We start from the raw sequence: 13,091 nt of genomic DNA, 5'->3' as shown, positions 1-13,091 counted from the left end.
TCATAACTTCTTTCTTAATGACGTAGTGGCATCACGTGGGTAGACTACGACATGCAAAAGTGCCTAGATATTTGAAAATAATAATCTTACGTAATCAATCATAGAGGTTGAAATTACATCACAAAACAAGTGGGATAATGCATTAAATGATAATTGTAATACAAAGACACTATAAAAACTGTTAGTAAAACGCCACAAAACCATTCAGTTTGAAATAGTGAAATAATTTAATCGATAAAGATTCTACCACGTCAGGCCATCCATAACTGGACTCGTATTTGTTGTTTTCAGAACCCCTATTAACAGTTGGATAAATTCTATCTCTAATTTATGCATATAATTTGTCAAATATCGTATGTTTCAGTATCAAATATTTAAAAATGTTTCGTTACACTATATTTTGATGACGTTTGGAATCGTATAATTACCCTCATTTTACAAAAAAAAAACGTTATGGTTTACTAGTACTTTTGTAAACTATTAAAATTAGATATCCCGGGGGTACCCAGCATCTCAACGTCCACAAGTGATTTTTTAGTCATGAAATGAATTATTCATAATTTAATTTTCCCAGCAATTGAATGCTCCAGTCTTCATGGTCTAAGTATGATGCATAATTCACCTGTGCTATTATTTTGAAAAGATGTATTTCCCAATTCATCACAATATTTGCAATTTTGTCATAATTTTTCTTTTTGAAAATTATGCTATTTTGTGACTAAGGCTACGTCTCGTCTGCTCTTTTTACCGATAGTATTGATATCAAGGTATTCTAGTTAAGAGCCTTTCGTGAAACAGGTTTAGTAAGATTGGAACTAACTCCGTGGTTGGTGGATAAAGATATGACTAACTTGTCCAGGGGGTGTTTCACAAAGATTAATGTCTTGCAATTAATTGCAAATTTATGATTGATTCCCAGTCTGCTTCTTGAAACAAGGAGTGTAATCTGATTTGCTACATCTAAATTTGATCTATCAGTTGTAAAATTGCAACATAATATTTGCAATCGATCGCGAATATTTTCTTGCAACACCCCCTATAGAGTCGCACTTAAATGTTTAGTTGCGCGCGGTATATAAAAGGCATGACAGCATTGGTCAGATCATGCCATTGATCAGTAAGAAATTATCATTTGTGTGAAGAAGTCAGGCGCGGATCCAGGAGGGGGCCGAGCCGGCCCCGGCCCCCCCTATTTTTTGACAACCTGCAGCTGTACTCTTTATAACTTGATAGAAACTACGAAAAACAGAAAGAAAAGTAGGAAAGAGGTATTATACCCATGATGTGTCATTTACAGCCTCGTAACGGCCGGCCCGACCCCGAAAAGAAACAAGAAAAAGGTGAGGGGAAGAATTGGAAAATAGACTTTATATAAAAATTTTCACTCGCGCTTCGCGCTCGCATTGCCTGTGTAATGAATCCTATTCAAGAGGATTAAATGACACTTAATATATCCAGTTCTGGAATCAATTTGCACACAATATTTTAGCTCGCACATCAAGCTTTCATTATTTGTTTGATTTACACAAATTGTTATATCAAAATTTTCAGCTCGCGCTGCGCGCTCGCATTGTTTAATTTGTGAGATACCTATCCTCTTTGGAGATTCTTTCCAAAATTTGTCAAAATGCTCCTTTATCATGTGAGTATGTCAAAAAAATTTAGCTCGTGCTTCGCGCTCGCATTTAATAGTTTGAGACACACAGCTTGTTCTTTATTTAAATAAAAACGCGCTTATAGACTGTCCAGTTTTCAGGTCGGAATATCAAAAATTTTGAGCTCGCGCTTCGCACTCTCATTATTTAATTGGTGATACTTGTATCCTCTTCATTAATCACTAAAAACAGTCCTAATTGAGTCCCTTTTCACGTTACTATAATAAAATTTCGGCTCGCGCTTCGCGCTCGCATTATTTAGTTGGATATAATCTATGTTCATGATTATAAAAAATGCTCAGAATCTTAAGTTCTAAGGACATAAAATATCAAAATTTTTTAGCTCGCACATCGCGCTCGCATTATATATTAAGACCACGTGAGATACCTTATCTTGTTTATAACAATAAAAACTAACATACTTAAAATTTCAGTCTATTGTTAGGACTACCCCCTGAAAAACCAACAAAAAAATCAGATTAGGACTATAGCAGCCAATCGGGAAAAATGTTGATGAAAATATTTTTCGGCCCCCCCCCCCCTATTGGCGAAAGCTGGATCCGCCCCTGGAAGTTGTGTGTTTTGTAGTATAATTAAGTTGACCTTAATTGCGAGGTGTTGCGCGCGCGAATCACGAGCTCAAAACTTTGGAATTTTCATGTAATAAGACATGAAAAGTAAACATTCTTAGCAGTTTTGTAATCATGAAAAAAGGATGTGAATGTAGCAAAATAATTAACGCGAGCTCGTAGCGCGAGCTGAAATTTTTAATTTACTAACCACAAAAGCAGGGGCGGATCCAGCCTTCGCCAATAGGGGGGCCCGGAATTTTTTTTCAGCCATATTTTCCCCGACCGGCTGCTCGAAGATGATTTTTGGGGTTCTTTGAAGGGGTAGTCCTAATAGTCACCTAGCTGTATTCTTATAAATCAACATAAATATATCATATCATAATCCTTATTTATTTAATGCGAGCGCGAAGCGCGAGCTAATTTTTTTTGGGGTAATCTTGTGTATTTTTTCCTAAAATTTGAACATTCTGGACAATGTTTGTTATCCTTAAAAAGATGTGTATGCAACTAAATAATTACTACGAACGCGAAGCGCGAGCAGAAATGAACTGATGGAAAGATACCTGTTAAAGACTGCATGCAGTTAGCCATGAAGATATTTAAAAAATCAAATAATGCAAGCGCGAGCTGAAATATGTTGACTTTTTACCCAAAGAATGGAAATTCTAAGCACTTCTGTAACTTAAACAGAATAGGTAACCAAACAATTGATGTGAGCGCGAGCGGAATTTTTCGACATTTAGACCTACTGAACGAGACACTATTCATGTTTTGTAAATCATGAAAAGGATGAGTTATTGGGGATCTTCCTTCCATTGATAATGCGAGGGCAAAGCGCAAGCAGACAATTTTTATATACGTTTTGAAGTGATCGAAAAGATACCTGTTAAAGACTGCTTGCACTTAGCCATGAAGAGGATATCTATTTCAACAATCAAATAATGCCGGCGCGAAGCGCGAGCTGAAAATTTTTGACATTTCTACATAAAATTGGAAAATTTTAATAATTTTTTGTAATCATGAACAGGATAGCTATATAGGCGTAACTAAAAAATTGATGCGAGTGCGAAGCGCGAGCGGAAAATTTCGAGATTTAGACCTACTGAACGAGACACTCTATTCATGTTTTGTAAATCATGAAAATGATTAGTAATTGGGGATCTTCCAATTACATCAATAATGCGAGCACAAAGCGCGAGCAGAAATTTTTTATATCGTGATCTGAAACTGGATAATGATTTAATTAGAGAACAAGTTGAGTATCTGAATAAACATGCGCGCACGTGCTTCATATTTAGACCTAGAATCTAGGCATTCTAAATACATCTTTTATCATGAAAATCAAAGCGAGCGCGAAGCGCGAGCTTAAGCTATTTGATATTCCGATCTGGAAAAAAAAAGTTAATTTCAGCTCTATATTTCAAGCACTTTGTATGAAAATTGTGAGGTGGATATGAATCGCACTTTACAAAGGGCTGATATTTTTCTTACTTTGAGGTTTGACATAGGACCGGACATCCTTAGGACATGTCATCACACTAGCGTACCTACGGGGGGGGGGCAGGTGGGGCACTCTGCCCCCCCTGACGAGTCAAAACCCATGCAAAAACGTATCTTTGCCCCCCCGACAGGCTTGAAAAACCTTTTTTGCCCCCCCTGACGAGCTTTAAGACCTTCAATGCCCCCTGACGAACTTGAAGACCTTTTTTTTTTTTTTTTTTTTTTTTTTTTTGCTTGTCAATTTTTTTCTGGTACAAAAGTTATTATGTGTGATCGAAGACCTTTTTTTTTATTTTTTTATTTTTTTATTTATTTTTTTTTTTGCTTGTCAATTTTTTTCTGGTACGAAATCCTTTATTTGTGATCGAAGACCTTTTTTTTTTTTTGCTTGTCAATTTTTTTCTGGTACGAAATCCTTTATTTGTGATCGAAGACCTTTTTTTTTTTTTTTTTTTTGTTTTTGCTTGTCAAATTTTTTGGCGGACGGTTTTGCCCCCCCTGTCGAAAATCCTAGGTACGCCACTGTGTCATCATATGAAAATGACGACTATCTTCCTATTCCTCTTGCTAAGCGCGAGATGAAACAAAAGGGACAATTTTAATTATTAAATGAATATCTTAATCATTAATGCCTAATGAGGGCGCGAAATCTGATGATAATATGGCCTGAAACATGAACATTTCAAGCACTTTTTAATCATAAATAGGATGCATCAGTTAATATATTTTCAACCACTAATGCGAGCGCAAATTGCGAGCCAAAATTTTTGATAAACTGTCATGAAAAGGGGATTTTAAGTAGTTTGCTGTATAATCAACATTGAGACATACATAACTCGCCAATCAAAATGCGGGCCCCCCTGGATCCGCCTAGTATGCACAAAATGAACCTTTTATAGACTACGAAGTGACTCATGAATAGGATGCGGGCTACATATCTCACCAATCTAATAATGCGATCGCAAAGCGTGAGCTGAAAATGTGTGATATTCCAACCAAGAGAACTGGACATTCTATAGGCCTATAGGCAGTTTATTTAACCAGGAACAGAATGACTATACCTTAACAAACAATAAATGGTGCGGATCCAGGGGGGCCCGCCCCCCCCCCCCCCATTGGCGGAGAAAAAAAAGGAAAAAAGGGAAAGAAAGGAAAAAAAGAAAAAAGGAGGGAAAAGAGAGGAGAAAAAAGAAGAGGAGGAAGACGAATGAATAAAATAAGATGAGGGGAAGACTCGGAAAATAAAAAAGAATCTTTCATGTCACTCTGTAATACACAATAGGTACCTGATAAATCAAAATTTGCGAGCGCGCAGCGCGAGCATAAAATGTTAATATTTAGACCATGAAACTGGCATTTTTACATGCAGGACACTTTTTAAAAATCAATTTTTAAATCACACAAAATAATGAAAGTTCGATTTCCGAGGTGAAATATGTCTTATATATTGACTTCCAAACTTAAATTAAGCTCCATATTGAACAAGATATGAAGACCACCTAACAGGCAATGCGAGCGCAAAACACGAGCCAAAATATGTGATATTCCAACCTGAAAACTGGACATTCTAAGCATTTTTGTATGAATAGGATGTCGAGTATCTTACTAAACAATTATATAAACCCCTCAAAAAAAGTTTGGAAATCTGAGTTTGGCCATTAATTTCTCCCAACTCCCAATTTTACACAATGCATATTGATATCATTCAAAAGATCATTATCATTCAAAAGATCATTATCATTCAAAAGATCATTTAATTCTCTTTAGAATGATACCATGCTTGTTATGATCATGTCTTCAAGAAAAGAGCAGGATTCAAAATTGTTGGATGAGGTCTGAATTGAAAAGCTGCAAAACGAGCAGAAATAGTCATGAAGGGTCAATACAGAACATGATTCTTTTGTCTGTGTCAATAGAGATGAAAATCCATGCAAATCAAGCCCCTGCTTCTTCATTTTTTATGTTTTGTTGTGGTTTAATACCCATGCATGTTTATTTGTTTGTATACGTGTTTGCTTGTGCAGAGGTGTGTTTGATTCCATGTTAATGATGATGTTAAGGTGCATGAAAACAAAAGAAACCGCTGAGAAACTCACTCATCACAACGGAAAAAAAACAGAGACTTTCAATATTGTGTCATTTTGCAACCTTTGAATTTTGACCTTGCCCCACATTTCAAGGCACTGCACCTCCATGTGAACCATAATCATATCATGTAGGGTATCATTTTAAGGAGAATTAAATTAATATATTCATTGATATTGATTACACAGTGATATTTACTAAAACCGAGGAGGGATTATCGATCAAAGTCAAAAGAAACCGCTGAGAAACTCACTCATCACCACGGAAAAGAGAACAGTGACTTTCAATATTGTGTCATTGTGCAACTTTTGAATTTTGACCTTGCCCCACATTTCAAGGCACTGCACCTCCACGTGAACCAAAATCATATCATGTAGGGTATCATTTTAAAGATTATTGAATGATCTACTCATTGATATTTACTAAAACCGAGGAGGGATTGTCGATCAAAGTCAGATTTCCAAACTTTTGTGAGGAGTTTAGATACGAGGGCGAAGCGCGAGCCAGAAAATTGTGATTTTCTCACCTGAAAACTGGATATTCTAAGCACTGTCTAACCAAGAACAGAATGAGTACCTTAATAAACAATAACTGATGCGAGCGCGAAACACGAGCCAATATTCCAACCTGAAAACTGGACATTCTATGCATTTTTGTAAATATGAGTAGGACGAATACCTTATTTGATTTATTTTATTTGATTTTGTTTCTGCATTCAATATAAATATGCAACATAAAATCTACATAGGTGATACATTTAAGTTTTACAAAACAATGAAACAATAGTCATAATAAAGTAATGAAAATAAATATCCACAAGAAGCAAAGTTCTAATCGGTGTGTTAATGTTATGGTATGGTGTCTGAAATACATCAAATGTGTCTTTTTTTGTATTAAGGAAAAGTTTATTGGCTTTGAACCAGTTTGATACTTTATCAATTTCACGATTTATGAGATTGTTTAATGAATTAAGGTCTTTAATATGAGAATGAAATATATTGGTGTCGTCGGCAAACAATACTAAACAATAATTGATGCAAGCGCGAGCAAAAAAAAAATGATGTATTATGTTTGACTTAAAAAAAGGGTATTTCATTTCGATAAAGGGCACATTTCATTTTGAAAAAAGGGATTTTTTCCCCTAAGGATACTTTTTTGGCGGGGGGGGGGGGGCATTTGCCCTCCGGTTCCGCCACACATACTGCGCTTGAGCGTGTAACCATGGTGCACTCTCTTAGTTTGCAGGCACCTACTCATATTTGACACTTTAACCAATAACAAGTCTAGAGTAAAGACAGACGCCAAGAGGAAGAAGAAGAGGAGGAGGAAAAAAAAAAACAAGAAGAAGCTGCTTTGGTACTTTTTATTGCTTAAATATGATACTCACTTAAAATGATGCTTCAAATGCTTTCCTACGCAGATATGTCATCAATAATGATTTGAAAACAGTTCCAAACAATTATATACTATTTTGATAGAAATCACGGACCTAAATAGGCCCGTAAATAGGTCCATGATTTCTATACAAGAATTAAACAACATACGAAAGAGTGATGCCCATCTCGATGCATATCGGCATCACTCTTTCGTATGTTGTTTAATTCCTGTATAGCGCCATCACTGCCGCATAATTTCCTCTTTTTCCCTCGAATGATTCATGTTAAATGTGAGAATGTGCCGTGTTGAAGATGGAAACTGGTTCATGGACTCCCAAATATGAGCAATGAACATAATATTCATGCAGCTTTGATGACTTCCCAATTTCCGAAGAAACACTTTTGTAAATGGTCAGCAACGTTTGACCGGAGGGGTGACGTTATGAAGCGGAAGAGCCCATTCGTCAAATAGTTCGATGCTCCTCCTCGCGCGCTGAGTTACCATTCGGCAATGTCGAGGTCAAGTGTTCGCCACACCACTGGCCGAAGGTCTTTGTATCCCTCCTCGGCCTCTGAATTTGTAGTTCGTCATAACTTCGGACAATCCAATTTGTACTACGATGAAACCATTGCCGTAGTGGACACCACAAGAGCATGGAAAAATTACGTTTTTAAATCGGGAAAACAGCCTTTATGGCGATGCAACGTTGTCGTCGACAAGCGTGGATAATATTCCTGTGCAGTGTTATTTTAGGAGGTGAGATTTTGCCGTTGTTTTGGTTAGCATTGGCTGCACTGTGCGCATCGCTTGTGCCGTTTGTGGACAGGTTTATTATTGCCTATTGTATTGGCTATTGCCTTGGTTTAGTCGCGCTATGGCTATACGGTACATGCTGCATCATCCAAGCCAAGGCCGAGTTTTCGTTAATCACAATGGTGTGCGTATTATGGTCTGCCAGGCCTAGCCTTGAGGACTCCGTGATGATATTTAAAAATATTTTTACATATACTTTTTCATCACGGAGCCTTTAAATGGTTGCCATGTATGCATAACTTGAAGTTGAAGTGAGACTTGTCAACAACTGAACAAGGATGGATTTCCCTAGGAAATCCATATTTAGAGCAGAGGGTGACATCTGTGTCTGTTTGTTTCTCTTGATTTTAATTTTTATGAACCTTCATTTTCAAACAAAAAAGGCATGAAAGGCTTCATTAAAAAAGTTACGCCTAAGATGATTTGCGTATGAATAGCCAGGAGGCTCCTAGTGAGGAAAAATCATTTACTAACGTATGCTTACTCTCCATGGAGCTGGAGCCAGGGATGTTGTTGTTCGTTGTGGGTCGTTTCCACACCCAAATGATCTCCTCGGTATATGGCAAGTTCCCCCAAGTCTGCGCACACGCATATCTGTGCGATTCTAATAAAAGAAGATATGCAACGAGCACAAACTTTAAACATGCAATACATTACATAGACAGGTATTCATAAAAAAATCCGACTAAAAATGGTGGAAAAATAATGAATTTAGGGCATTTCATGTGACGGCCTCAAAATGCAGCCTTTCTCATCAAAATTCCCGAATCGTGTGCAAAGTGAATGCGTGCGCAGACATGGGGTATCATTTTTTTTTCAATCTGAAAATGACTGCCCGAGGTTTTTTCAAGAAAATCCTATATTTTCTTTCATTTTTTAATGAGAAAATTTGGTACACTTACTCTTAATAACTGAATAATGTAAGGAACATTATAAATTGAAAGATTTTGTGAAATAAGAAGAAATTCATGTTAAATCTTAACTCAAATTGTTAGGTGTGCAGACTTGGGGCCCACCATCATACTCTCAGTGTGTTTGTCACAAGGTTGATGAGCTGCTAAAGTGCTAGGTACTATTTGCTTAGATACTGGTGCTAGAAGTTGGCATTGGTGCTTCTGATGAAGCGAGCCAAAGAAGATGCTATTATTGCATTTGGGGTGACAATTTGGGGTTAGTCCCAAGGAGGGAAAAGAGGGATATATCTCGAAGATAGCCAGGGATTCCGTCCCATTTATGTCCGTGTACCGCCAAAAAACCTGAAACTTTCGCCCCCGAGATTTCTGCTTTCCTTCTAAAACAAAAGATCTAGCCCTAAATCATGTAGGCCTAAATGGGATACAACTTCATTTCCGACATTTCTACGCTATCGATCTCAATTTTAAACAAGAATTCATTAAAAAAAACGAGAAAAACACTATGAAAAGACGGGGGAAACTTGCTTGATGTTTCTCATTGTTCTTCGCCAATGTTACAGACGCATCCAAAATGACTACCGGTACATCATGGGTAGAAATGTTTGTTGCAACGATACACATCATTTGTACTAAAAATTAATATTACAAATTAGATAATTTAAGGTCAAGTCCACCCCAGAAAAATGTTGATTGGAATAAATCGAGAAAAATCACACTAGCATAATGCTGAAAACTTCATCAAAATCGGATGTAAAATAAGAAAGTTATGACATTTAAAGTTTCGTTTATTTTTCACAAAACAGTGATATGCAAATGAAACAGTCGATGTCCCTCACTATTTCTTTTGTTGTTTGATTTATACAATATTTCATTTTTTACAGATTTGAAAATAAGAACCAACTTGACTGAACCATATAGTATTAAACAATGCTAATTCCACTTGCTCAGGGAGAAATTGATTGTTTTTTTACTTGACAATGAAGAGAAAATTAGAATATTTCATACAATTAAATACAACAGAAATAGTGAGTGGATGATGTCATCAGTTTCCTCATTTGCATACCGACCAGGATGTGCCTGTAACTGTTTTGTGAAATTAAACAAAACTTTAAAATGTCATAACTTTCTTATTTTATATCCGATTTTGATGAAATTTTTTGTGTTATGCTCGTTGGATTTTTCTCTTTTTATTCAAATCAACGTTTTGTTGGTGTGGACTTGTCCTTTAACCAAATTTCTCCAGTTTACTAATTGAATAGGTTGCAGATCAGAGCTGACATTTTCCTGCATATTTTCAAAATTGTCAAATCCTTATAACATTAAGTTGTTCCCTGCTTTTATTAAACTGCCTAGCCGGTCCTTGAAATATGAGGCTGACAGTCATATTACCTATTATATTAATGTAGGAGTTTATTTTGAACACAATGTATTGAATGATTATATTTCCTTTGATGTTACCTTTCCTTTGATCTCACCACTTCTACATTGACCCCTTTATTCATCTCGTGCTTTACATTTTTATCTCATGCTTCACATTCCCGCTCGCCCAAGGCCACCCTAAATTAAGTTGTTAATTAAGTTTAATTAATATTCTATCATTCACCGCATCCACCGGCTCCGCCACCTCTGTTACTTCAAACTTAATGTGCTATAGATCTAGTTTTTGTTCCTGATATTATATTGATCTTATTTATAGTAATATATTTAGCCTATAGTTCTAGCTTCAAAATGAGATCTTAATCAATAAATTTGGTCAAGATTATGTGATGTAACAACAATTTATCCATGGCACCGTGTGGAAAATTGTTCATCCACCACCCTTTTTGCATACCCAACTTATGAAATGCGACCAATTAGAAATCCACTGCCAAACGCGGTTCTTGGTGCGAGGTGAGTAACCTCGCACTAGTGTGAGTGTTCTTAGACATAGGATTAGACCGATAATTAGGTCTATTTCTGTCAGGGTTATGCTCCGCTGAGACTTTGTCTGGCTCCGCTGCACCCCTCCGTCAATAGACCAATGACAGCCATTAGGCTCGTAACGGTGGAGCAAACAACTGCATCTATGGAGAAAGGGTGCGCTGGCGCACCCTCCTCGATTAGAACCTAAAAAGGGGAGAAATAATAAAGAAAAATTTACATTAAATATATTCAGCTTACTACCTTTCCGAATAAAATGCCGGAAATTAGTGAGTTTTGATGACAAACAGATCAGGTTCCTCTTCGATAGCTCGATTGCTGTCAGTGCAGCTACAGCGTATGAACGTGCCAGCTGTAGCTTACGGTGATCGAAGAAGAACCTGGCTGATTCTGATCTGTTCTGTCATAAAAATTTGCTATTTTCCAGCATATTTTTCAGAAAGGTGGTAAGCTGATTGTATTTGATATAAAATTATCTTTATTATTTCTTCCTTTTTCCCCAGTCAAAAAAAGCAAAATTTAGGAGTGGAGAATTCTCCATAGATGCTGTAGTTAAGCGGTGGTTGTTAGCTCCACCATTACGAGCCCAATTACCGTTATCCGTCTGTGTAGAAGGAGGACAAAAAAAACCCCAGAAAATATTGAAAAACTCCTCCGAAACATCTAACATAGGATCTAAATACCAAACGGAATACTATAGCTAGACACTAGACAAGTGAAAATTACTTGGCGGAATTATGAAGTAACCTTTAGGTAACTCAGCCTCTGGTATCTTGATCTCAAAATTCTATGGCTGAAAAAGTGTCATAAAATTAAATCGTGACTTTGCATGTAATTTGCACCTAATTGTTTTACCTACTCACACTAATGCGAGGTTAGCTATAGATCTACCTAGCACACCCAACATGTTTTTAGTGTAAATCTTAAAGCAGTCAAGTTTCGGTAAACATTACTTGGGCGATTCCACACTAGAACTTCAAAAATATCATAAATTTCAACATGCTTTCAATAAGTCATAAGTAGTGTAATATTTTACTATGATACATAAATTTAATGAAAATTATGAGTTTTAACCAAAAGTGAAGTCAGATATAGTTTTTTTGGGGGAACAATGGAATTTTCAATTTTCAATAATTTTGCTGAATTAAATAGTCAAGTACAAACACTGCCTGAAACAATTATTGGCAAAGCACGAGAAGATTGAAAATATTGCAGGTCAATGGAATAATGTATCATTGATGGTTCCAAATCATATCTACAACATTTTCATGATCCATAATAGGGGCAGCCCTGATTTTTCCGAACCTATTTTTGGAAATGTCCCGTACGACACATGAAATTGCAAAAGTTTTTCCTACAATTTTATTTTTGATGATGCAATTTCACAATATCAGTTTCTCTTTCTTTGACCCATGGGTGATCGATTTATCCCATAAGGATCTAATTACTGCCCTTCATTTTTCAATAATTATCCTATTAAAAGTTGTCCCGTACGACACAGTGTGTGTCGTACGGGACATGTCCCTTACGACACACAATATAATGCATTTAATTGCAGGATTTGGATTCAGAAACTATAAATAGTAGGCCTATTTTAATTCAAGTAATTGATTTGACATATAGTGAACTGAAAAAGTACCTTTTTATCTCCATAGAACATGAAATAGGTGATTCTAACCATTTTAATTAATTTCATGTAGGCGTATTCTTTTGTGAATCCCGTCAGCTAAACTGATGATTTTCACTGGTCAGAGCAGGTTAATTTCTTTGTCATTGGGCATGCAAAGAAAACCTTTATAATTGATTCACCCTAGCCTGGAAGATGACTTCCTCTTGCATGCTAATGTGGAATTATTATAGGATGTAAAAAAAAATTACATATCAATCATCTATTTGGACTTCCCTTGATGATCACTAATTGTTTTTATGTACAGTATTGAAACTCCTTACTTTTTTCAAGTTGTAAAAAAAATCTGGAAATTAAGACAAACCATATGGTTTCGTGAAATGCAGAAAGGTTTGAAAAAGTAGAACCGCATTTCTTAGAAAAAAAATATTTTGTGGAATTACAAGTGACAGTTGTGACATATATGTATATATACATTTTATACGAAAAATTATAACATTTTAGCCCCATAATTTACACAAACAGTTTCATTCATTCATTGTTTCAATAGTGTATTGGAAATCATCAATTAATTTACTAAAATATAACTTCACACAAAACCTCAAGTTTTTCAGCTCTTAAACATGCT

This window comes from Lytechinus pictus, chromosome 3 (assembly GCF_037042905.1).
Source record: "Lytechinus pictus isolate F3 Inbred chromosome 3, Lp3.0, whole genome shotgun sequence".
Classification (NCBI taxonomy): domain Eukaryota; kingdom Metazoa; phylum Echinodermata; class Echinoidea; order Temnopleuroida; family Toxopneustidae; genus Lytechinus; species Lytechinus pictus.
Note: the sequence above shows the minus strand (reverse complement) of the source record.